The sequence below is a fragment of the Mesoplodon bidens genome (genome assembly GCF_964165515.1).
Source record: "Mesoplodon bidens genome assembly, chromosome: 5".
Taxonomy (NCBI): domain Eukaryota; kingdom Metazoa; phylum Chordata; class Mammalia; order Artiodactyla; family Ziphiidae; genus Mesoplodon; species Mesoplodon bidens.
Window position 1 is genome coordinate 55,122,356 of NC_138161.1, and position 23,192 is coordinate 55,145,547.

Consider the following 23,192-nt stretch of genomic DNA (forward strand, 5'->3'; position numbering starts at 1 on the left):
CACAACTGGGTCTCTGCCGACTAGAGGAAACTGTTCTGCGATCTCCTCTGCCCTAACCAGCAGGACGCCCTGCTTTTCCACCACAGTAGGGCAATATCACCTTGTCCCTCTGCCCAGGCCTCCAAGCCCATGGGCTCATTTTGGGCTCTTCCCCCATTTCACTCAGCACATCTGACTGTTGCCTAATCACATCTACCTCATAAAGTGCCCCGGGCAGGCAGTCATGATAGTAAACTACTTGCATGAAAACAGTGAAGATATTTAGGTTAAAAGGAAGAAGAAGAAAATTACCATAGAATATCTGTATGGTGGGAGAAGGTTAAGTGTTAGGAAAAAGATCAAAATTTCAAGTAAGTCTTCTGGTTTAGGGTATCTAGAAGATTTGAATTAAGCATTGTGTTTGGTATGTAGTGTAAGTTTTATTCTTGCACATTTGGGCTGGAAGCATTCTTTTTGCTTAGAATTAGCTTAAAAAAAAGAAAAAGGAAAAGCTGATAATTTAAGACAAGCTTGGGGGTTCTGGTTTGTTTTTAAAGACATTGTCTTTTTTAGTAGGAGGTCTCTTGCGTATAAATATTACCAGTGCATGCATTCGTCTTGCTATTTGTGGATTATCCATAGCAACATGGTGACATTTCAATCAGATCAATTTTCCTTAGCTACCAAAGACTCCTTAACTTCTCTCCAGTTGCTATCTTTCTGACCTGTATTTAAGAAGTGTAAAATTGATTTTACTTTTAGCTACAAGAAAAAATTATAGTTGTTATTTAAAATTTTATACATTTGAAAACTTTTCAAATTATTTTTGCATATATTTTATCACTTTAAGAAAATTCAGGGCTTCCCTGGTGGCGCAGTGGTTGAGAGTCCGCCTGCCAATGCAGGAGACACGGGTTCGTGCCCCCATCCGGGAGGATCCCACATGCCGTGGAGCAGCTGGGCCCGTGAGCCATGGCCGCTGAGCCTGCGCGTCCGGAGCCTGTGCTCCGCAACGGGAGAGGCCACAACAGTGAGAGGCCCGCGTACCGCAAAAAAAAAAAAAAAAGAAAAAAGAAAATTCATTTATGGGAAGACAGTATTCCAAAGTGAATTGAAAATGGTTTTCAGCATACTTAATCTAGTTGTCTTCCATAAGCATTGGCAATCAAGAGCTGGCTGGTGGGAATTACAGATCTTAGTGGGAATCTTTTGTGGCATCTTAGAAATGCTTGTTTCTACTTGTTTGTTAGTGCTTTTCAGCTTGTGGAAGTGTCTTACGTGTATCTACTTGTAATTTAAAGTTCATTTTTATTAAGGAAATATGATTTCTAAAGTTAAGGTTGCGGGAGTTTGTTTTTTGCCTTTATGTCAGGTGTTTGGGATAACCTTCAGAGAAGGGTTCACACAATAAAAATGTACAATTGCAAAAAGAACTCACCAGGCAGATATCAAAGTAGTTATCTGTACAGTGGAATTTTAACTGAAAGGGAATGTCCTCTGGCAGGGGAACAATGGCACAATCCCTTAGGAAGTCAATTATAAGGTATGTTAATCCTACCAAAATATTAACCTCATGATCTTCAATGCCAGGGTGTATTCTCCACCCTGCAAGTTCAGCTAAAAATATGCCAAAAGGCAAATTTCATAAGATAATGAAATAAAAATGTGGACCTAAGTCTGTAAGATACAAGTTAAAAAATAAAATCCCTAGCCAAATGTGAGTGTCTGACAAATCCTTTGCTCTCTTACAATTAGTAGCCTAGTCTTTTGGGATGTTCATAAAATAATGATTTAAAAAATACACATTGAGAAGGCATGTGCTTAAATGATTTACCCATCTGGTCATTTTTACTCTGAAGATTTTTTTCATATTTGTGAAGTTGATGAGTATAATTGTACTATTGGTGGCTATGTCTTCTTAATATATAAAATTTAAAAACCTTATTATATCAATTACTGTAATAATTTTTTTATAGATTTGAATGTCTAAAAAGTTTTGGATTTCAAAGAGCAGTTTTATGAAAATAATAGTACTTCATATTTATTTTTAATTTCTTATATTAAACTGGTTTGAATTCAGTGTAACAATATGAACGTAAGCTTAGTAGGTGATTGAATTGTATTAATATTAAATCTTTTGATTTTATGAAAAGATCTGCATAGACTTTTAATAGAAACTAGCATCAGATCAATTTCCAGTTCCTTAAACAGTTTGACTAATAACTAACATGCGTTATGATTTAAAGTGCATATAGCCTAAACTTTCCTTTGGTATGTTACTGCACTAGCACATTTGGCATTTGGATCAAGGGCATAGAGCTGTGGTTGCTGGGCACCATGACTGTTGGGCATGATGGATTCCAAGCCTCATGGCTTCCAGCTTTTATTTGCTTTGATTTCAGAAAGCTAGAGAATCTTGAAATGTTTGGATCTTAGACTCTAAGGCTTAGCGACCAGCCCTCAGTGCCCATACAGTAACTCCTAAAGTTTCTGTTTGAACATCTCCATTGATGGATAAATATCCAAGAGAGACTCACTTCACTTTCGGACAGATCTGATGGTTAGAGAGTGTTCCCTCATACTTAATACCTCAAACTGCCTCCTAGAAACATCTGTTAATTGATTCCCATTTTAAACTCTGAAACGACTATATAAAATTATGTCTTCGATGCCTCTTCTTTATAAGACCCCAAAAGGATGTGAAAACAGTACTTTTTTTCCAGATTAATATTTTCATTGCCTTCAACCATTTTGCCCCTAACAGGGTTGCTTAGCTCCTGTCCATAATCTCTCAATGATCTGGTCTAGAGGCACTTCAGTTCTTTCTGTCCTCACTTGGTAAGACAGACAGCACCGGGTAGAGTGGGCTCTCATTCCCTCTTGCTGGACAGTGTAGTTCTACTAGATATGATTTCCTTTTGAGTACTTTACACTGATGACTCATATTGCAATAAGTCATTTTACATGCTTTTCAGTTAAGGTAGGGATCCCCTGTTTGCTACTTTCAGACTTTTCTTATTCATCCCACTGATGCTACTCAGTTTAGGCTAACTCTTACATTTCGGTGATACAAAAGCAGATAGGGACTTCCCTCGTGGTGCAGTGGTTAAGAATCCGCCTGCCAATGCAGGGGAAACGGGTTTGAGCCCTGGTCCAGGAAGGTCCCACATGTCGCGGAGCAACTAAGCCTGTGCACCACACCGACCGAAGCCCACACTCTAGAGCCCGCGTGTCACAACTACTGAGCCCACTCGCTGCAACAAAGAGTAGCCCCCGCTCACCGCAACTAGAGAAAGCCCGTGCGCAGCAACAAAGACCCAACGCAGCCAAAAATAAAATAAATAAATAAATTAATTAATTTAAAAAAGCAGATAAAGAGGAGGTGATGATAGTTACTTATAAATTTGTGGATGTGCTTTCATTGCTCCCTACTCTTATTACTCCACAGTTAGAGGTTTTTTACTTGGACATAATGCTTGTTACCATGCATATTTTACTACTTGGTAAACATTCTCAATCATTGATGTAAAAGCAGGTTTTGATGTGGAGGATGATGGAGTGAAACCTGCTGGTACCTGTGGTGGCGTGAGGAATATTTGGGGGAGGGGAGAAGATTTGTGAAGAAAGTTTGAGGACACCAAACCTCAGCTTTAATTTTTTTTAAATTTTATTTATTTATTTTTGTTGCACTGGGTCTTTGTTGCGTCACGTGGGCTTCTCTAGTTGCGGCGAGTGGACTCTCTAATTGTAGCACGTGGGCTCTCTAGTTACAGTGCCTGGGCTCTAGAGAGGGCAGGCTCAGTAGTTGTGGCACGTGGGCTTAGTTGCGGTATATGGGATCTTAGTTCCATGACCAGGGATCGAACCCAGACCCCCTGCGTTGGAAGCATGAAGTCTCAACCACTGGACCACCAGGGAAGTCCCCTCAGCTTTAATTTTGCTTTGGACCATTTCTATAGTACACTTCTTCTTCTAATTTTAAGTCTTTATGTCACAACATAAGCACACAATTCTGTGTGTTTGTTGAGACTCTGCTGTGTTGAGTGTTGAGTGTTCAACACTCAAAACTGAGTGTTCATGGGGCAGAAACTATGTTGTTTTTTTTGAACCTTATACATTGAAATTTAGATGGCTTGCAGCTGCTTTGTAGTCTCTTTTATTAAAAAATTAATTAATTTTATTTTATTATTTACTTTTGGCTGCGTTGGGTCTTCGTTGATGCCTGTGGGCTTTCTCTAGTTGCGGTGAGTGGGGTCTACTCTTTGTTGCAGTGCGCGGGCTTCTCACTGTGGTGGCTTCTCTTGTTGCGGAGCACAGGCTCTAGGTGCACGGGCTTCAGTAGTTGTGGCTTGTGGGCTCTAGGGTGCAGGCTCAGTAGTTGTGGCGCACGGGCTTAGTTGCTCCGCAGCGTGTAGGATCCTCCCGGACCAGGGCTTGAACCCGTGTCCCCTGCATTGACAGGTGGGTTCTTAACCACTGCGCCACCAGGGAAGCCCCTGCTTTGTAGTCTCTGAAAGATATTTCATATGGTATGTTGGGTATTGTCAGGTTTACATTAGCCTTAGCAACTCCTTCTCTCTTTCTGCCCCAATTCCTACCATCCTCTTTACCAAGCGTTGGGTGAACCAAGTTTAAGGTGGTGTTGAGGGTGAGGTGGTCAGAGAATTGAATCTTCAACTATGTTTTGCTCTGAGGCGGGGGAAGAACATAGCTCAGGAAATAAATAGAAGAAAAGTATTATTTGAGTTCTAATATTCGAAATTCAAAAGAGATTTTCCTCTTAACAGCATCTGTCCTCTCCTACCTCTGTTTATCTGATGTACGATTCTCAGTTCTGTGTAAAATTAGCACATATTCAGAATACTCAGTAAGCACATTAAAATTATTGCTTTGGGGCTTCCCTGGTGGCACAGTGGTTGAGAGTCTGCCTGCCGATGTAGGGGACACGGGTTCGTGCCCTGGTCCGGGAGGATCCCACATGCTGCAGAGCAGCTGGGCCCGTGAGCCATGGCCGCTGAGCCTGCGCGTCTGGAGCCTGTGCTCAGCAACGGGAGAGGCCACAACAGTGAGAGACCCGCGTATGGCAAAAAAAAAAAAAAAAAAAAAAAAAATTATTGCTTTGGAGGAGTGGCCAAGATGACGGAGTAGGAAGACTCTGAGCTTACCTCCTCCCATGGACACACTAAAGTTACAGTTATCTAAGAGCAACTGTTGATGAGAAAGATTGGAAGACTAGCAGAAAAGATCTACCACTAGAGATGTAAAGAAGGAACCACAATGAGACAGGTAGGATGGGCTGAGATGTGATATAGTCAAGACCCATACCCCCGGCGGAGGGGAGGGGGGCCTGCAAATGGGAGGATTACAATTACAATTGCAGAGCTTCTCCTCAAGGAGCCAGGGTTCCAAGCCCCACATCAGGATCCCCAGCCAGGGGATCCTACCTCGGGAAGACAAGCTCCCAGAACACTGGCTTTGGAGGCTAAGTGGGGCTTACTTTCTGCAGACCGACAGCTGTGGGAAATAGAGACTCTGTTCTTAAAGGGCGAGCACAAAATCTCACACACTCCAAGACCCAGGGCAGACGTGGTAATTTGAAAGGAGTCTGAGTCAGACCCACTTGCTGATCATGGAGGGCACCCCAGAGAGGCAAGGGGCAACTGGGACTTATCCTGGGGAGATAGACACTGGCAGCAGCCATTTTTGGGAGCTTGTTGTACTGCAAGGAAACTGGAGCTGGGAAGCACCATTTTGGAATTCTCTCTCTGGCTTATTAGTACTGGGACTAGCCCCTCCCACCAGCCTGTCAGTGGCTCCAGCACTGGGACGCCTCAGGCCAGGGAACTAGCAGGGGGGTGTGGGGAGATGATGGAACAGGACACACATAGCCCCACTAACCAGCAGCACAGCTGCCATAAGATCTCCTGAGCCCACAGCTGCCCTAGGACCAAACCCTGTCTGCCACTGGGCAGGCACTAACCCCAGGACCCCCTGGGCCTCAGCCCCATCTACCAGTGGGCCAACGCCAGCTCCGGGACCCCCAGGGCCTTGCAGCCCGAGACCCTCAGACCTACCTCTGCTCACCAGTGGGCCAGCACTAGCTCTAGGACCCAGCCTCATCCACCAGTGGGTGGGCATCAGCCCCAGGACTACCACAGCCCCCCAGCCTGCCTTGTCAAGACCCAGCCCACCCACCAGCAGGCCAGCACCAGCCCTGGACCCACTCCACAGCCCCGGCCCTGTACACGAGCAAGCGGATACCAGCTCTGAGATACCCTGGACCCCTCAGCCAGCCGTCCTGGGATCTAGCCTCAGTCACCAGTGGGCGGACACCAGCTTTGGGATACCCTGGACCCTACAGCCAGCAGTGTCAGGAAGCAGCCCTGCCCACCAGCCAGCCAACACTAGATCTGGGGCTCCTGATGCCACAGCCACCCACCCTGCAACCTGGCCCTGCCCACCAGTGGCTGGCATCCTCCAAATAAGGCAGAGCCTGGCAGCCAACCGAACTGGGGGCCAGCCACACTTACCATACTGCCCATGGTAGTCACCCAGCCACAAGAGAAGGATCCATGCAGCCCACATAGGGGGCACGCCTAAAACATATAGCTCTGGTGGCCAGAGGGGAGTGTGTTTGCTGGGACATGTAGGATGGCTCCTACAAAAGGCCACTTCTCCAAGGTCAGGAGCCGTAAACCAGCTTAACCAAATACATAGAAATAAAAACAGTGTATTAGGCCAAAATGAGGCGACAGAGGAATATGTTCAAAACAAAGGAACAAGCTAAAGCCCCAGAAGGACTCAGTGAAGTAGAGATAGGCAGCCTGCTCGAGAAAGAGTTCAGGATAGTGATCGTAAACATGATGAAAGAACTAGGGAGAGGAATGGATGCACAGAGCAAGAAGTTAGACGTTTTTAACAAAAGAGTATATAAAGAGCAACCAAACAGAGATGAAGAATACAATAACTGAAATGAAAAATAAACTTGAAGGAATCAACAGTAGACTAAATAATACAGAGAAACGGATCAGCAAGCTGGAAAACTCGCTGATCTGAGTGGAAATCACTGAAGCTGAACAGAAAAAGAGTGAAAAGAAATGAGGACAGTTTGAAAGAGACCACTGGGATAACGAGCCTACTAACATTCACATGATAGGGGTCCCTGAAGGAGAAGAGAAAGAAAGGGGCAGAGAGCCATATTTGTAGACATAATAGCTGAAAACCTCCCCAACCTGGAAAAGGAAACAGACATCCAGGTCCAGGAAGCACAGAGCCCCAAACAGGATCAACCCAAAGAGGACTATACCAAGACACGTAATTAAAATGGCAAAAATTAAAGATAAAGAGTGAATATTAAAAGCTGCAAGGGAAAAGCAACAAGTTGCATACGAGGGAACTCCCTTAAGAGTGTCAGCTGACTTTTCAGCAGAAACTCTGCAGGCCTTAAGGGAGTGAAACAATGTATTTAAAGTAAAGAAAGGGAGAAACCTACAACCAAGAATACCTGCAAGGCTTTTATTTAGATTTGATGGAGAGATCAAAAGTTTTACAGACAAGCAAAAGCCAACAGTGTTCAGCACCACCAAACCAGCTTTACAAGACTGTTAAAGGGACCTCTCTTATCGACAAAGAAAAGGTCACAGCTAGAAACATGAAAATTACAAAAGGGAAAAAAGTTCATTGGTAAAGGCAAATATATGGTAAAGGTCGTAAATCAACCACATAGAAACCTAGTAAGAAGGTTAAATGACAAAAGGCGTAAAATCATCTATATCTACAATATATCTGCTGAGTAAAATATGTCAGACAGAGAAAGACAAATACTGTATGATTTCACTTATATGTGGAATCTATAAAACAAAATGAATGAACATAACAAAACAGAAACAGTTACAGGTACAGAGGTACAGAGAACAAGGAGGTGGTTGCCAGAGGAGAGGGGGTTGGGGAGAGGAATGAAATAGGTGAGGGAGATGAAGAGGTACAAACTTGCAGTTGCAAAATAAATGTCAAGGGTATGAAATGTACAGAATGGGGAATATAGTTAGTAACTATATATATATAATATCCTTGTATGGGGACATATACTGCTTTGACTTAGCATGGTGACCATTTTGAAATGTATAGAAATAATGAATCACTATGTTGAAATGTATAGAAATAATGAATCACTAGGGATATAGTGTACAACATGCTAAATATAATTAACACTGCTCTATGTTATATATGAAAGTTGTTAAGAGAATAAATGCTAAGAGTTTTTATCACAAGGAAAAATTTTTTTTCCTATTTCTTTAATTTTATATCTGTATAAGATGATGGATGTTCCTTAAACTTATTGTGATAATCATTTCACGATGTATGTAAGGCATACCATTATGCTGTACACCTTAAACTTATACAGTGCTATATCTCAATTTTATCTCAATAAAACTGGAAGGACAAGATTCAATAAAATGGAGGGAGGGAGGGGAAGGGGAGTGGAGTATGGGATAAAGGGAAGCTAATTAGTTAATTAAGACTGTCTTGTTAGCTACAGTGTTGAACTGTGTTGCAGATTTTATTATAAATAAATAGGCTGCTATTCAAGTGTGTATCTTAGACTATATCTGGAGGATTCCCCAAAATTCATTATATGAAACTCTTGAAGCTGACTAGATTCATTAAGACAATGAATCACATTCCAGAATCAGAATCTGAGATATATTACTATTCTTCCTGTTACTGTTCACCCCAAGTAGAGTAATTGAAGTAACTGTGTTGTCAAAGCAGGGATTGACATTTACAGAACACTGTATAAGCCTCCTTAGTATAGCTAATGTTTGGAAATATATTCTAGGTCTGATTTTACATTTAAATGATATTTCTTTCCTTGTATCCATCTTACCTCCAAAGTAAGAAACAAATGCTTGTGTTGTTGCTTTTAAATTATAGCAAGGACTCTCTGGAATCAGAGTAATGATAGAATTCAACACTTTGGAGTTGAGGTTGTATGTGTTCGTTCATATGTGAACACATCACATATATTATTGTCAACTTTTATGAAAGGCCTGGGTCAAGTAAACTTATTATTATTATTATTATTTGCATTACACAGGCCTCTCACTGCTGTGGCCTCTCCCATTGCGGAGCACAGGCTCTGGACGCGCAGGCCCAGCAGCCATGGCTCACGGGCCCAGCCGCTCCGCGGCATGTAGGATCTTCCCGGACCGGGGCACGAACCCGTGTCCCCTGCATCAGCAGGTGGACTCTCAACCACTGCGCCACCAGGGAAGCCCAAGTAAACTTATTTGAGAGATTTATGAAGAAAATAATTTCCAATATATTGTATGATACCCAACTGTTTGGTTCTTCGTGACTATTCCTATCTACAAAAGTAACTTAGGGTGCAAAGAAGATTCCCTTTAAAATTTATATTCAGGCTGTTACCAAAAAGAAATAATAAGTGTTGTAGAGAATGTGGAGAAAAGGGAACCCTTATATGCTGTTGGTAGGAATATAAATTGGTGCAACTACTATGGAAAACAGTGTATAGATTTTCCTCAAAAAATTAAGAACCGTACTACCATATGATCCAGTTATTCTACTTCTGGATATTTATCCGGATACAAAAACACTAATTCAAAGAGATATATGCACGCCTGCGTTCATTGCAGCATTGTTTACAATAGCCAAGGTGTGGAAACAACTTGTGTCTACCAATGGATGAATGGATAAAGAAGATCACACACACACACACACACACACGCATGCAGACACTGAAATACTACGCAACCATAAAAAATAACGTGAAATTCATTAATTGAATTTGCCATTCATTGCAACATCGATACCTACAGGGTATTATCCTAAGTGAAATAAGTCAGACAAATACTGTATGATTTCACTTATATGTGGAATCTAAAAAATAAAATAAACAATAAGCAAAACAAAAAGAAAATCATAGACACAGAGAATAGATTGGTGGATACCAGAGGGACAAGTGCTTGGGGGTACAGTGAAATGGGTAGAGGGGATCAACTGTATGGGGATGGATGGTAAGAAGACTTACTGTGGTGACCACTTTGTAGTGTGTACAAATATTGATTTATAATTTTATACACCTGAAGTTTATATAATATTGTATACCAGTTTTACCTCAATTAAAAAATGATATTCAGAATAGCTTTCATGTCATTATATTTTACTTTAGTTCTTTAAAAATTGGTTACTTTTCCAGAAATTTGTATGGTAACTCTCACTAAAGCAAAGCACTGTATTCCCAACTATTCCATGTTTTTTTTTTTCCTCCTCTGAAATATAAGAAAAAATAATAATTTCAGGCATGGAGAATGAATTGTGTGCTACTATCCACTTAAGTATAATAGCATACATAACAAACAAGGCATTGGAAATGCCCTTAGAATTGGTTTTAGAAGTCACATTAACATTATCCAGGTTTTCAGTGTTTTTGTTGAAACTTGAAACTTCTCTTTATAGGAAATATAAATTAAAAGAAAATCGGTGCTACAGGAGTACAGATTGAAAATTAAAACATCTTGACTTACTGAATGTCATGATGTGCCAAAATTTTTGAATAAATTTATTGAAATTAGGATTTGAAATAAAGTAAAATAAATCAGTGCTCTCTTTCATGTCTTTTCAGAGGCTTTATGTGTGGTCCACTACTTTTGTTTCTTTTTCTCTTATTACAACAACACTGCAAAGCATTCTACTTTCTTTTCTCCTCTCACTTCAGACACTAGTAATAATGTAGCTTAACATACCTGTTATATATTTTGTGTGCTGTGCCCCAATTCAGGTTTCACACCCATTTCTCATTCCGGAAGGTGGAATAAGCTGATGGGCCAAGCCTGGGTTATATTTCTATCTCTGAAGCTTGAGTAGAATTAGTTCAGTCCCACTCAGGGCACATGGACCTTGAGAAGGTGGAGTATTTTCTCAAAACTCAAAGTGCTTTTACCAGAAAATGGGAGATACACATATACCTTGCAGGCAAAAACGTACCTATAATTTCTGCTTAAGAAAAGCCAGTATAGAAAAACATACTTTTGTGGCTGATGATTCTGCCATTTAAATAAGGCATCTACAGTGAGTTTCCATTTTAACTTGAAAGGTGACAAAACCTGATTTTCTTAACTATAAAAAAGTTAAGATTTCAGGATACTTATTGGCAGTATTGAGAACCACGGCTGTTACAGATGTTTGCAGGGCGTACACCTTTCACCATTCACCTTGTAATTGGTGGCCTCTGTGGGTGTGTAACACTGAGCTCTGAGGGTCAGTATGCTGGAATTAACCACAAAGGATAAACCCTTTGTCTATCAGTGGGAATACTTGGAGAATATGTCCTTTGATTTTTTTTTTTGGCTGGTTTAATTTGAGCCAGATATTGTATATTACTTTAAATGACTGCCATAGGAGTAGAGGCATTTATTGAAGATTAGTGATCAGTGGAGCATGTATACTGTACAGACATTGTTGTTGTAGGGCATGGGCTTAGTTTTAATGGAGGACATAAATTTAATTGTTACTAGGTGTTTCTGGTGGGAGTGAGCATCTAAGGGAGAATTACTGTTTATAAATTCTCAACTGGTATTGACCTGTCGTTTGCTAGTGAGTATATAATTTTCATATTGTTAGAATGAAGTAAGTTGATACTAGCATTTTAAAAAATTAATAAAGGGCTTCCCTGGTGGCGCAGTGGTTGAGAGTCCGCCTGCCGATGCAGGGGACATGGGTTCGTGCCCCGGTCCGGGAGGATCCCACATGCCGCGGAGCGGCTGGGCCCGTGAGCCATGGCTGCTGGGCCTGGGCGTCCGGAGCCTGTGCTCTGCAACGGGAGAGGCCACAATAGTGAGAGGTCCGTGTACCACAAAAAAAATAATAAAAATAAAAAATTAATAAACTTTACTTTTTAGAGCAGTTTTAGGTTCACAGCAAAATTGGATAGAAAGTACAGAATTTCCATATACTCACTACCCCCTCCCCCCACGTAAACGAACATTAACTTTTTATTCAAGGTATTTATAAAAGTATTTAGAAACACAAAGAAGTATTTTGTGTGCTTTTACTTCTGCAACTAGAAGTTGTCTTTCTCTGTCTTCAGACTAGAAAGGGGAAAGTGTTCTAGAGCCAAGAAGCATTCTCTGACAACCCGGAGAGTGAAGTTAGGCCCTTTTTATTTTATTTATTTTTTTTGTGGTACGCGGGCCTCTCACTGCTGTGGCCTCTCCCATTGCGGAGCACAGACCCCGGACGCGCAGGCTCAGCGGCCATGGCTCACGGGCCCAGCCGCTCCGCGGCATGTGGGATCCTCCTGGACCGGGGCACGAACCCGTGTCTCCTGCATCAGCTGGCGGACTCTCAACCACTGCAGGGAAGCCCTAGGCCCTTTTTAATGGTCCTTTTCCAGCTGAATGTTGCTATTTACAATGAAAGACCAGAGCAAGAGTAGGGATCTAAGGTAACCTGGTCTGGAGCCCCCTGCTGTCAGATCAAACTGATTGATGATAGTCCAGAAGAGCAGTGTGCAGTAGGGGCAATGCACTGACCCATAGTGGGAGCCCTGGGTTCTGGCCTAGCTCTGCCTGTAGCTTGCCATGTGGTCGAAGGGGCTGAATTGAGTGACCTCTGACTGCCTGCAGCATTCTGTGATTCCACGACTGATTGGAATGGCCAGTAGGGGCTAATAACATCAAATCCTGCAGGGGCAGCAGTGTGGAGCCACGGGGCCATGTCCAGCATGGCCACAAACCAGCTGAAGGCCTTTTATCCAGTCTCTTAACCTTTTTGGGTCTATCTTGGTTTCAGCTATGGAAATGTTGGGATTGGACTTCTCTGTTTCCCTCTAAGGAAAGTTTTTTGGATCTTTCTGGTTTAAAGTAGCTAATTACTTTATAGGATTATTCATCCTGGGAATAACTGCTTTGTGAATAAATAACTTCAAAAAGGGAGCATATTAACGCTTTATTGTGGATCATTTTTGAGCAGACTCCTTTATGTCTTCATATTAGGAATGTTCTTGCAATTAACATATCTGGAACCAGTCTCTCTGTTGCAAAGGTATTTGCTGGATATCCATTAGGCGCACCTGAAAGGGACAGGGGCTCTTTCTGGATAGTATAGTTTTTTTGGTTTTTAATAACACAATGTAAATTTTAATAGAGATGTGCTTTTTATATCACAAAATTTAAAATTACGCTTATATGTCTTTAAATTGTCTTTGTCTTTAAATTGTCTTTGTGCAATTTAAGTGATAAAGGAAAAAGGGAAAGACTAGTGTCCTTTACTTCTCAGAACAGAATATTTTCCATTTAAAATTATGTAAATTGCTAACAGCTGACTTCCGTTTTTTTATCAAATGACTTTGGACTAAATTAAGAGTGTGATTTTCTGTGTATTGTGAATTATTGATTAAAGGAATCCTTTCTTACCTCAAAGGACAAGGCGGTCCTGAGATTCCTCCAGTCGGTTTCATTCACAGAACCCCTCCCTAAAGATATAGGCTAATTCCTCAAGTGTGTAAGTCAAGGTTTACTTGGGCTAAACCAGAGTAATGCATAGGCTCGATGTCCCATAGGGCTGGGATTATCTTAACCTTATATTTTCCAGCTCAGTGGCTTGATAGAGCTAAGGAATCTTCCCAGAGTACCTGGGGGTTCCCTGTCAGTGTTCCTCACGTAGCTGCTGGCAAGCATGTTTTTATACTCTTCCTGGAAGTGAAACTCTTTCTGCCTTAAATGTGCCATTTCCCCTGCCTGAGAAGGTCAAAGGCACATTTATATAGTTCACAAGAGTATAAAAGAGGCTTTCAGGGCCTCCCTGCCAAGCCATCTGACTGGACTAATGCCTACTCATTTTCCACCTCTGCTTACGGTAACTGCAGAAATTCATAGTTCCACCATGGTCCCTGAAACAACAGTCTTATGGCATATGAGCATTATAATAAAATATCATATTATCAAATCAGGTAATGTAGCTCGAAATTGGTAGGAGTAAAAAGTGGTTGTTCAGACTGTCAGAATTAAACATATGCTAAAACTACCTAAATTAAAACAAAATCTACCTTTTGAAAAGCTAGCAATTTACTTAGTATCCAAATGTTGAGAGTGTTCAAAGCAAACTTTGGCATGTTCACAATATTACTTTATTAAATGCTTTTCTACCACATAGTTTAACTCTAGTGACCTTACTAACATTTACTGAGCACTTCCGGTATGCCAAGACCTTTGTATTTCTAATATCTTCTAATAATTTAAGGCAACCTTTAAAGGTGTAGGAATTGTTACCCTGGTTTTGCAGATGAGGAATGGAGGCTCAGAGAGTCTCAGGAATTGGCCCACAATTGCAGGGGAGTAAGCAAATGAGGGGTACAAGTTTGGCCCTAAAGTCAGTATGCTTTGCAGAACACCATGCTGCTAACTGTGCTCTGCTGTTTATGAGGCTATGGAGAGAAAAAAAAGAGCAAGTTGCATTACTTTCTCATTTGCCCGCATTTCACGTTCCACTTTCTGATGTGAGCCCTGAACTTCGACCAGATCTGCCTCCTGTCCCTTCCAGCATGCTTCCTCCCAGTATGTAACTTAGGCCCAGTCTCTGCCTGTGTCTGTGACACCCTTCTCCATCCCCTTTCTCCATATCCCAGTTTGCAGCTGGTGCCTTAGGTTGCAGCTTTTATTTGTTTCCTGCATAAAGATTCCCTTGTGCAGTCTAACTTTTGGGGAATTCTTTGCTTACCGTTTTGACATTATACATTTCTCTCTCTTCTTGTGAAACTGTGTGTGTGTGTGTGTGTGTGCGCGCGATTATGCAACTAGATCATCAGCTTCTAGAAAACAACAACTCTTATAATACCTTTTGCAGTGTTAATACATAGTAGGTCATTATTAATTTCTCAAACTGTAAAAGGTTATACCATTTGCATCTCTGTGCTCTTGGCATGTATATAGGTGGAAGGTAGTTTTTTGTTTTCTTTTTTTTTTTTTGCGGTACGCGGGCCTCTCACTGCTGTGGCCTCTCCCGTTGCGGAGCACAGGCTCCGGACGCGCAGGCTCAGCGGCCATGGCTCACGGGCCCAGCCGCTCCGCGGCATGTGGGATCTTCCTGGACCGGGACACGAACCCGTGTTCCCTGCATCGGCAGGCGGACTCTCAACCACTGCACCACCAGGGAAGCCCCGGAAGGTAGTTTTTAAAGCATAGTTTTATAATTGGTCAATATTGAGTACTGAAGGAGAGAGGATTTCCAAATCTTTCATCTTAGACCTATGTCTAACAGTGAATGCTAGAGTTTCTGTCTCTGCCTGCTGGTGTTTTCCAACACCTTTCTGGAAATTCCAAACAGATGAACAGATCTGTAATGACTTGTAGTTACTTTGCTTTGCTGTTAGTATCTAGTGAACTCTTAGGACTTGTTTTGGCTTTATTACTATGTTTAAGATTTTTTAACTGAAAGGCTCTGGGGTCATGAGGAAATGCAGGGGTGGGGGTGGGAAGGTGATAAAAAGATACTTCAAATTTGCATTTTCTTTTAAGAAATTTCCATTCTCAGTATAGCTGACACTTGTAATTTCTGTTAAAGATTGGTGCCTGGCGAGAAATGCCTGTGAAATAGCTTTGGTTTAAGCTTCAACTATAAAGACAGGCAGGGTGGGTGATTTTAACAAGTGTTGTCTTTATTCATACTTTATATTGTCACTGTCATAAAATAAAGACAGTGACAATATGAAGTATGAAGTAAAGGCAACTCTTGTTAAAAAGCATACATATTATATATTTCCCTGGATTTATCTTTGTCTACATGAAGATAATTTATTTCAGCAAGTGATTTAACCGGAGCTTATCATTTCTAGAAAAAAAATCCTTTGTCCTCTGGTGTACCACAGTGACCTGAGGTATGGAATTCATTGGCCAAAATTGCATAACAGCCGGTATGCAATTTCAGTACTATATTATTTTGTAATGTGCCTGGTGCTACTACTGAGGAGATGAAAAGAATATTAATTACAGTGGGGTGAGTGGGAGACTTTATGCATATACATAAGGAGGCTTTAGTTAATGAGTTTTTTTGGACTAAAAATATGATATATTTACGTAGAAGTAAGAGCTCAGTGTTTGTATTTAAGTTTATTTATAAACAACCTTTACATTTCATTTGTAAAGATGCAGTGTATAAAAGAGTGAATTGAGGAAAATATAAGAATTGTATTTATTTAAAGAAGTAATTTTAAGACAGGAAAAATCTTTTAAGAACACCTACTTTGTAAAGTGGAAATTGGAATACCTATTGTTGGGAAAATGGAGGAAGCCAGTGGAAGATTTAGTGAAAGAGTGTATGTTAAGACTGTTACTTGTGACCTGGATTTATTTTGGCTTTCAGAGGTCATGCTTACTCTTAGATTAGAAATGCAGCCTCTTTCAAAGCATAAACATAATTGAAAAAAATAATTTTGAAATTTGCTTTCTTGGGTTCTCCATTTTGTTTTCTTCAGGTGTAAAAGCATGAGTATTCTATTTTCAGGAAGATGAGGGAAAAAATCTATTTCCTTTTCTAGCAGTTTGGCTATTTTTGTTGTTGTTTCTGGCTCCATAAATGGAAAGGCATCTGTACCGTGCATTGTATCATGCCCAGCAAGTTTTTTTTCATTTGAATGTAATTGTTCCTTAGCAAATAATTGCAGTCCAGAATGACTTTTATTGAGCTTGATTGAATTAGGGTTATGTATGAAAATGAGTTAGTTAAAGCTTAATCTATTACCCATAGAAATGATGAAAACATCAGAAAAGCAGTCATTCATGGGGATTAAATATTCTTCCATGTAAATACGCAACATGGTTGCCTGGAGTCCCTTCTGCACTGACTAGGTTGTAGTGACATTAGGGTGCAAAACATACAGTTTTGGCATAGAAGGGGATCTTGTCATGATGTGCCTTTGAATGTTATACTGGACATTAACACTAATGAGGGAGGCTGCCTCGTTATAAGAAGTGGCACCTCACCTTTTTTAGTATAATAAGCTTTCAAAACATAGGACCCCAAGGGGGCAATGTGTAAACTGCCAGAAAGCCAGCTGCTTTGGGATATTTCAGTGGTTGCTGAGGCCAGATCTTTAAGATGGGTTTTTCAGATGCCAAGTCAGATACCCTATTTGTGGTTAAGAGGTAAAGAGGAGATGATTCAACGTTAGCTCTCCCATCTGCCATGATGATCTCAGAAGGCATCCTGAGCTGTGCCAGGTCCGTCCTGCCTAGGTGTGCATCCTGTGGGAAGCAGTGTTGTGGTGGGAAGTGGGCCTTGCAAAGGGGAAAGGAGCCCGTTAACGGAGAGGGCTCTTAATGAGGCAGTGGGAGCTAAGTGTGGGCAGTCAGGAATCCAAGGCCCTGTGTGGATGGGAAGTGAGGGTTAGGAGGAAGCTGTAATGTGACCCAGAGAACACAGGCCTGGCGTGGCTCAGCTGAAGATCTCTCCTGGCTATGGTCTAAGGGCATGTTCAAGTCACCATTCTGCAGGGTTGTATTCACCTTTTAGACATTTCCCATTCTTGCCCACCTGTCCTTCTGACACCTCACACAGCCACCTATTTCCATCAAATCAAAACACTTTTGAGGTACTGGTAACTTAAATGTAGAACAGCTTATGCTGAAACTGCTTTTCTGAAGCTACTCATGTGGGCATTTGTAATAGCCAGATAAAATCTGGAGTTTGGCTGTCAGAGAACTCAAAGGGAGTCTGTCTCAGGCAGGATCTTCAGCCTTGAAATTGACCTCTGCTCTGTGGCTGATTCCCTGGCTCCCCTCCTAGTCAGTAAAGTCCAACATGATTTCTTTGTTATCCTGAGTTTTAAAACCCATATTGGCCACAGCATAGTCAGCCTCCTCCCTCTCCCTCCCTACTTTATCCATAGATAGTTGCATCCCAGGTGATAAATTATTGAACAGTAATCAAAATAAAGTATAGATATGGTCCATTTGGGGGGTATATATTTGATTATAGAAACAAACAAATGTGTAAGGGTACCTTAAGATTAGTGAAAGTTTATTTCTGAGCACCTAAAAGAACTTCTGTATATAGGATATACTAGCATATTTTATTTCTCAGATAGCGTGCACTCACTTCTTAAACTAAAATGTAGGGGCTTCCCTGGTGGCGCAGTGGTTAAGAATCCGCCTGCCAATGCAGGCGACACAGGTTCAAGCCCTGGCCTGGGAAGATCCCGCATGCCAGGGAGCAACTAAGCCTGTGCACCACAGCTGCTGAACCTGGGCTCTGGAGCCTGTGAGCCACAACTACTGAAGCCCGCACGCCTACAGCCCGTGCTCCACAACAAGAGAAGCCACCGCAATGAGAAGCCTGCGCACCACAACAAAGAGTAACCCCCGCTCGCCACAACTAGAGAAAGCCCACGCGCAGCAACGAAGGCCTAACACAGCCAAAAATAAATAAAATAAAATAAAATAAATAAATTAAAAAAAAACACACTAAAATGTAAACAAATCTCTAAACCAAAATAAGAATTAAACCCACAGTATCAGAATTAATGTTGGACCCTCCTCTCCCAGTTTTGGCAGTATTAATTATATACTGTTTGTTTTTTTAGTTTATACCAATTTATTTACTTGACAGTTATTTATAGATATTCATGATTTTGGCCTATTTATTAACTTTTTATTTTAATAGTTCTTTTCTATACTGACTTTTTTGGATTTATATGAAGAAAAAGTATGGAAATAAATATATGAGATAGTACATGTGATTTTCTTAAAACAGCAGTTTTTAAAAAAAATTTATTTATTTTTGGCCGTGTTGGGTCTTCATTGCTGCGCGTGGGCTTTCTATAGCTGTGGCGAGCCGGGACTACTCTTTGTTGTGGTGCGTAGGCTTCTCATCGCGGTGGCTTCTCTTGTTGTGGAGCACGGGATCTAGGTGTGCGGGTTTCAGTAGTTGTGGCTCGCGGGCTCTAGAGCGCAGGCTCAGTAGTTGTGGCCCACGGGCTTAGTTCCTCTGAGGCATGTGGAATCTTTCCAGACCAGGGTTCGAACCTGTGTCCCCTGCATTGGCAGGCGGATTCTTAACCACTGAGCCACCAAGGAAGCCCAAAACAGCAGTTTTAATGTTAGTTGCCTAGTTTATGATAATTAAGGATAGACTTTTATATCATTTATTTAATCAGTTTTTAGAATTGTACACTTCCTTGATAAAAACATAGGCATTTAATTTGAAAGTATTCATGTGTCCTTTGTAGTTTTCGTCAAAGATCTGGATTTATTCTTTCATCCATACCCTTGTTTTAAAAAATGTAGATGAATGAGTAGTGTCTTGTGTGAAGCCACGTGAGGCCGTTTAATATTTTATTTATTCTTTCAAGCTGTTGTTCTCTTCCATAGCACTGGGTGACAACTGAATCATCTAAGTGTTGTTAGGATTACTCAGATGCATCATTACACATTTTTGATATTTAATGTGTAAGAGCCAGTTCTTCCATATTGTAGTGGCTGATTAGGGAAAAAACTTTAGCCAAGCCATAAAATGACTAACAGTATTGATCAAGCTGTAAGCCAGTAAGTGATACCCGATTTCTAGAGTGTGTTATAACCTACTGATTGTAAGGAAATATATTGTCATAATCTGCAGGAGGGTAGGAAATTGTCTCTCTTAGTTGAGTGTGAATTTAGTATTACCATGAAGCACTTGAGAAACTAAACGAATGTCTCAGAAGCTGAAATAATTTTTTAAAAAGATACAGTTTAAGTGTATGTCTATATTTGCAGTATTAACGTAAAATGTTCATTTAATTTGTATACTCTTGTTGATTTTTTTTTTTTTTTTTTCTTTTTGCGGTATGTGGGCCTCTCACTGTTGTGGCCTCTCCCGTTGTGGAGCACAGGCTCCGGATGCGCAGGCCCAGCGGCCATGGCTCACGGGCCCAGCCGCTCCGCGGCATATGGGATCCTCCCAGACCGGGGCACGAACCCGTATCCCCTGCATCAGCAGGCGGACTCTCAACCACTGCGCCACCAGGGAGGCCCACTCTTGTTGATTTTGATCCTCTTATATTTATTTCATCATATGTAGCTAGAAAGTAATTTTTTACTTACAGCTTTTCTCTATTTGTATGTGTTCCCCCCACTCCCCACCTTAAACAAAAACTATCTTGGTTTCACTTGTTATCTTTAAAACATTTAAAAGATAAAATATAAGATATTAACATCTGAACCACAGCTTAACTGTATGGGTTGGGCCAGTCATTTCAAATAACCTGAATTTAGTCAGGATGTCAATATAATTTCATGTTTTTCCAGAGAATTCACCTGTACCTCTACACCTGAATTTAGTCAGAAAGCTAAGAAGTGATTGCCTGTAATTCTTTGTCTCTGTAACTTTAGTCTCAGAATTCCCATTAAGTAATTTTAGTGACTTTTTGTTAAATTAAAGTTGACAATAAACACTTTAGGTCTTTTTTCCTAAATAGTGTTAGTAGAGGGATGTTTAATAACTTTCCTGATTTTGATTGCTTGGCTGTTATTCATCTTATTTAGGGATTATTTTGCTAAAGGAGAATAAGTGTCAGCTTTGTTTGAAAGGGCTTCCTGGCTCACCATTTTAATCACTTTGCTATGGGTCCTTCACAGAATTCTGCTGCATCACAGAAGCTGGAAGCTCTGATGTTCCATTGAAATCACAATGGAAAGTCTTGACTTGACCGGTAAGAGCAGCCCTGCGGGTGCATCTTACTTACTTACCTGGAAGCAGTTAAACAGCCAGGAGCTAAGTGGTAACAGAGCTGGTCTCAACTTTTTCCTGTCTGATGGATTCACCTTCCGTATTGATCAGGGAAGTGTGATAATGGAGTATTTTTTTGGTCAATTTTATTAGTATTTTTAAAGTGACACTTGAATCTCTATCATCAAGTAAGTTAAATTTTCCTTTAAAATCATGAATTTAAAAAAATTAACTATTTTAGAATCTCTGGTTTGTTTCTCCACAGTAATGGGCTGTTGATGAAAAGTCCATTTATTGAAGTCCTAATTATCTAGAGAATACATACTTAAATAAATATTACATTGGTCTGTTCCCCCAAAACCTTTTTATGTATTGCCTGAAAAAGTTGAGATTTTAAAATATATACATGTGGCAAATTATATCAAACTTTGAAACTCACAGATACTATAATTCTGTCCTCTTGTATATAAATTATATTCAAAACTGCTTCTTTAGGAATATTTTAAGATTAATTTTGGTCATGATTACTTAAATGCATAGAGTTTTCTCAGTCTGGGAATGAAAATGTGTGATTGCTTTACTGATGTTTGAATACTTTATGGTGAACTGATGATTTATAAGACCAAGGAATTTAATATAAATTAAAATTAACAGAAGTAGTAAATATTGTTTAGTTGCAATTTTTAGGACATGAACTTACTTTTTAATTTTTTTATTCATTGAAACCTTAAATCTTTTCTATTCTTAAGTATTTTTGATAGCTTATTAGGTCTGTCTAGAATATCTGTGTCTACCTTTTTTGTTTTAGTAAGTATATGACTGAATGTTGCTTTTATGATATGAGTATAAATATAAGGCCTCTGAACCATTCTTCTGAATGTTGCAGTCTAGGATTGTACACATTGTAAAAATAAATAAATGCCATTTAGCTTGTGTGTTTACTAGGATATTGAAACAACAACAAAATCTTATTGCCAGTGAGAAGATTGGGTTTTAGTTATGTTTCCTCCTTTCTGTGCTATCCTTTAAGGCACAATGAAGTTAGAAATAGAAATTCTGGATTTACAAATGCCAGTTAGGATACAGTTGATTATGGTTTTACTGGGTCAGCAGAATAGACTACAGAATATTTGAGTATCTATACTGAAATGTCAAATACGTTCTCGATTACTAATCCTAAAGGCAATCGAGTATAGTGAGATACAAAGAAAATTAACTTTGCGGCAGTATTCTTAGTTTTCTGAATATGAATACATATATAGAAAGTAAAGCAGGACCTTTTATATTACCTATTCAGAAAATTAATCATTAATCAGTAGTTGTTGGCAGTCTTGACTTAAGTAGCCATCTCATCTATGATCTCTAAATGTTAATCAGATTATTTTAATACAATATTTTTATTGACTGTAAGCAGAAATTGACAAAAAATGCTGATAAAATTTAAGAAGACCGAGACTTTATACTTCTAGCATAACTATATATTCATCTTAAATACAGTATTAACTAACAGAAAATCGTCATACAAAATCAGGAGTAATTTAGGAAACAAATTTTGGAAAATGTTACCGAGCAGAATGATGCCAGGCTTCAGTAAATCTGGGAAACATGCTATTTTAGTTAGCTTAGGCAAAGTTTTGTTTAAGTATCCAGAGAATCCCCAAGTCTTAGTGGTTTATAGCAGGAAAAGTTTCTTTCTCGCTCATTTTCATGTTCTTGATGAATTTGCTGCCACTCTGCTCCATATCCTCTTCATTCCTGAACCAAAGCTGAAGGACAACCTCTCTGGGATTCTTAAGTCTTGTGGCAAAAGGAGAAAGGAATGATGGTGGAATCTGGGCTCTTTAAACTGCTGCTGAGAGGTGGTATATGTCACTACCTCTTATATTTCACTGGCTAAAGCATGTCACATGGCCAACTCATGTCATTGGATAGGAGTGGCCTTTTAAGAGAGGTGGGGTAGGGGAAGGCTGATAGGGAGGCATAATGCATATTTTAAGGATAATATCTACATAATCCTGTCTAGGGTTCTTCTAGACAGACAGAATGCACCTAGTATGTTAAGCTTCCAGGAAGTCCTGTAGTAAATGAATCTGTTTAACATGGAAAGTTATTTGACTATGAATCCTCTTGTAGTTACGTGGAACACATTGAGCTTTGAAACCCTGTGACAAGTTTTAAGGAATGAGGAGCTGATACAATTCAAGAGTTTCATTAAGTTTTGAACATTATCACTTTTCCACTATGCAATAAGTGGAAATACAGTCTATATTAAACTTACTTACCTTATTGTTTTATAAGTTGTTTTAAAATGAATGAAAATTACTGCAGACTGGACCCTCTGTGGTTTGCATACAGAGTTAGAGAAGGGAAATAATGATTCTCATAATAACTTCTTACCTATGTTTACTAAGTTAAGAACTTTTGACAGATGTTATCTAATTGGATATAGAGGAAGAGCATGAGAAAATGGGTACTTTGCTTTTTCGGGTAGT

At 40.1% G+C, this 23,192-nt stretch overlaps 1 protein-coding gene across 11 annotated transcripts in view; it reads left to right on the forward strand.

The window, feature by feature from the left end:
* BBX (BBX high mobility group box domain containing) overlaps positions 1-23,192 on the forward strand; it is a 290,971-nt gene that overhangs the window by 105,213 nt on the left and 162,566 nt on the right. For 4 of the 11 annotated variants that reach the window (XM_081235761.1, XM_081235762.1, XM_081235760.1 and 1 more), the window contains one exon: positions 20,610-20,683. The exons of the other annotated variants lie outside the window; for them this stretch is intronic. The gene's annotated coding sequence lies outside the window, so the exon portion shown is untranslated. The remainder of the gene's footprint in view (positions 1-20,609; positions 20,684-23,192) is intronic. 11 annotated transcript variants of the gene reach the window in all.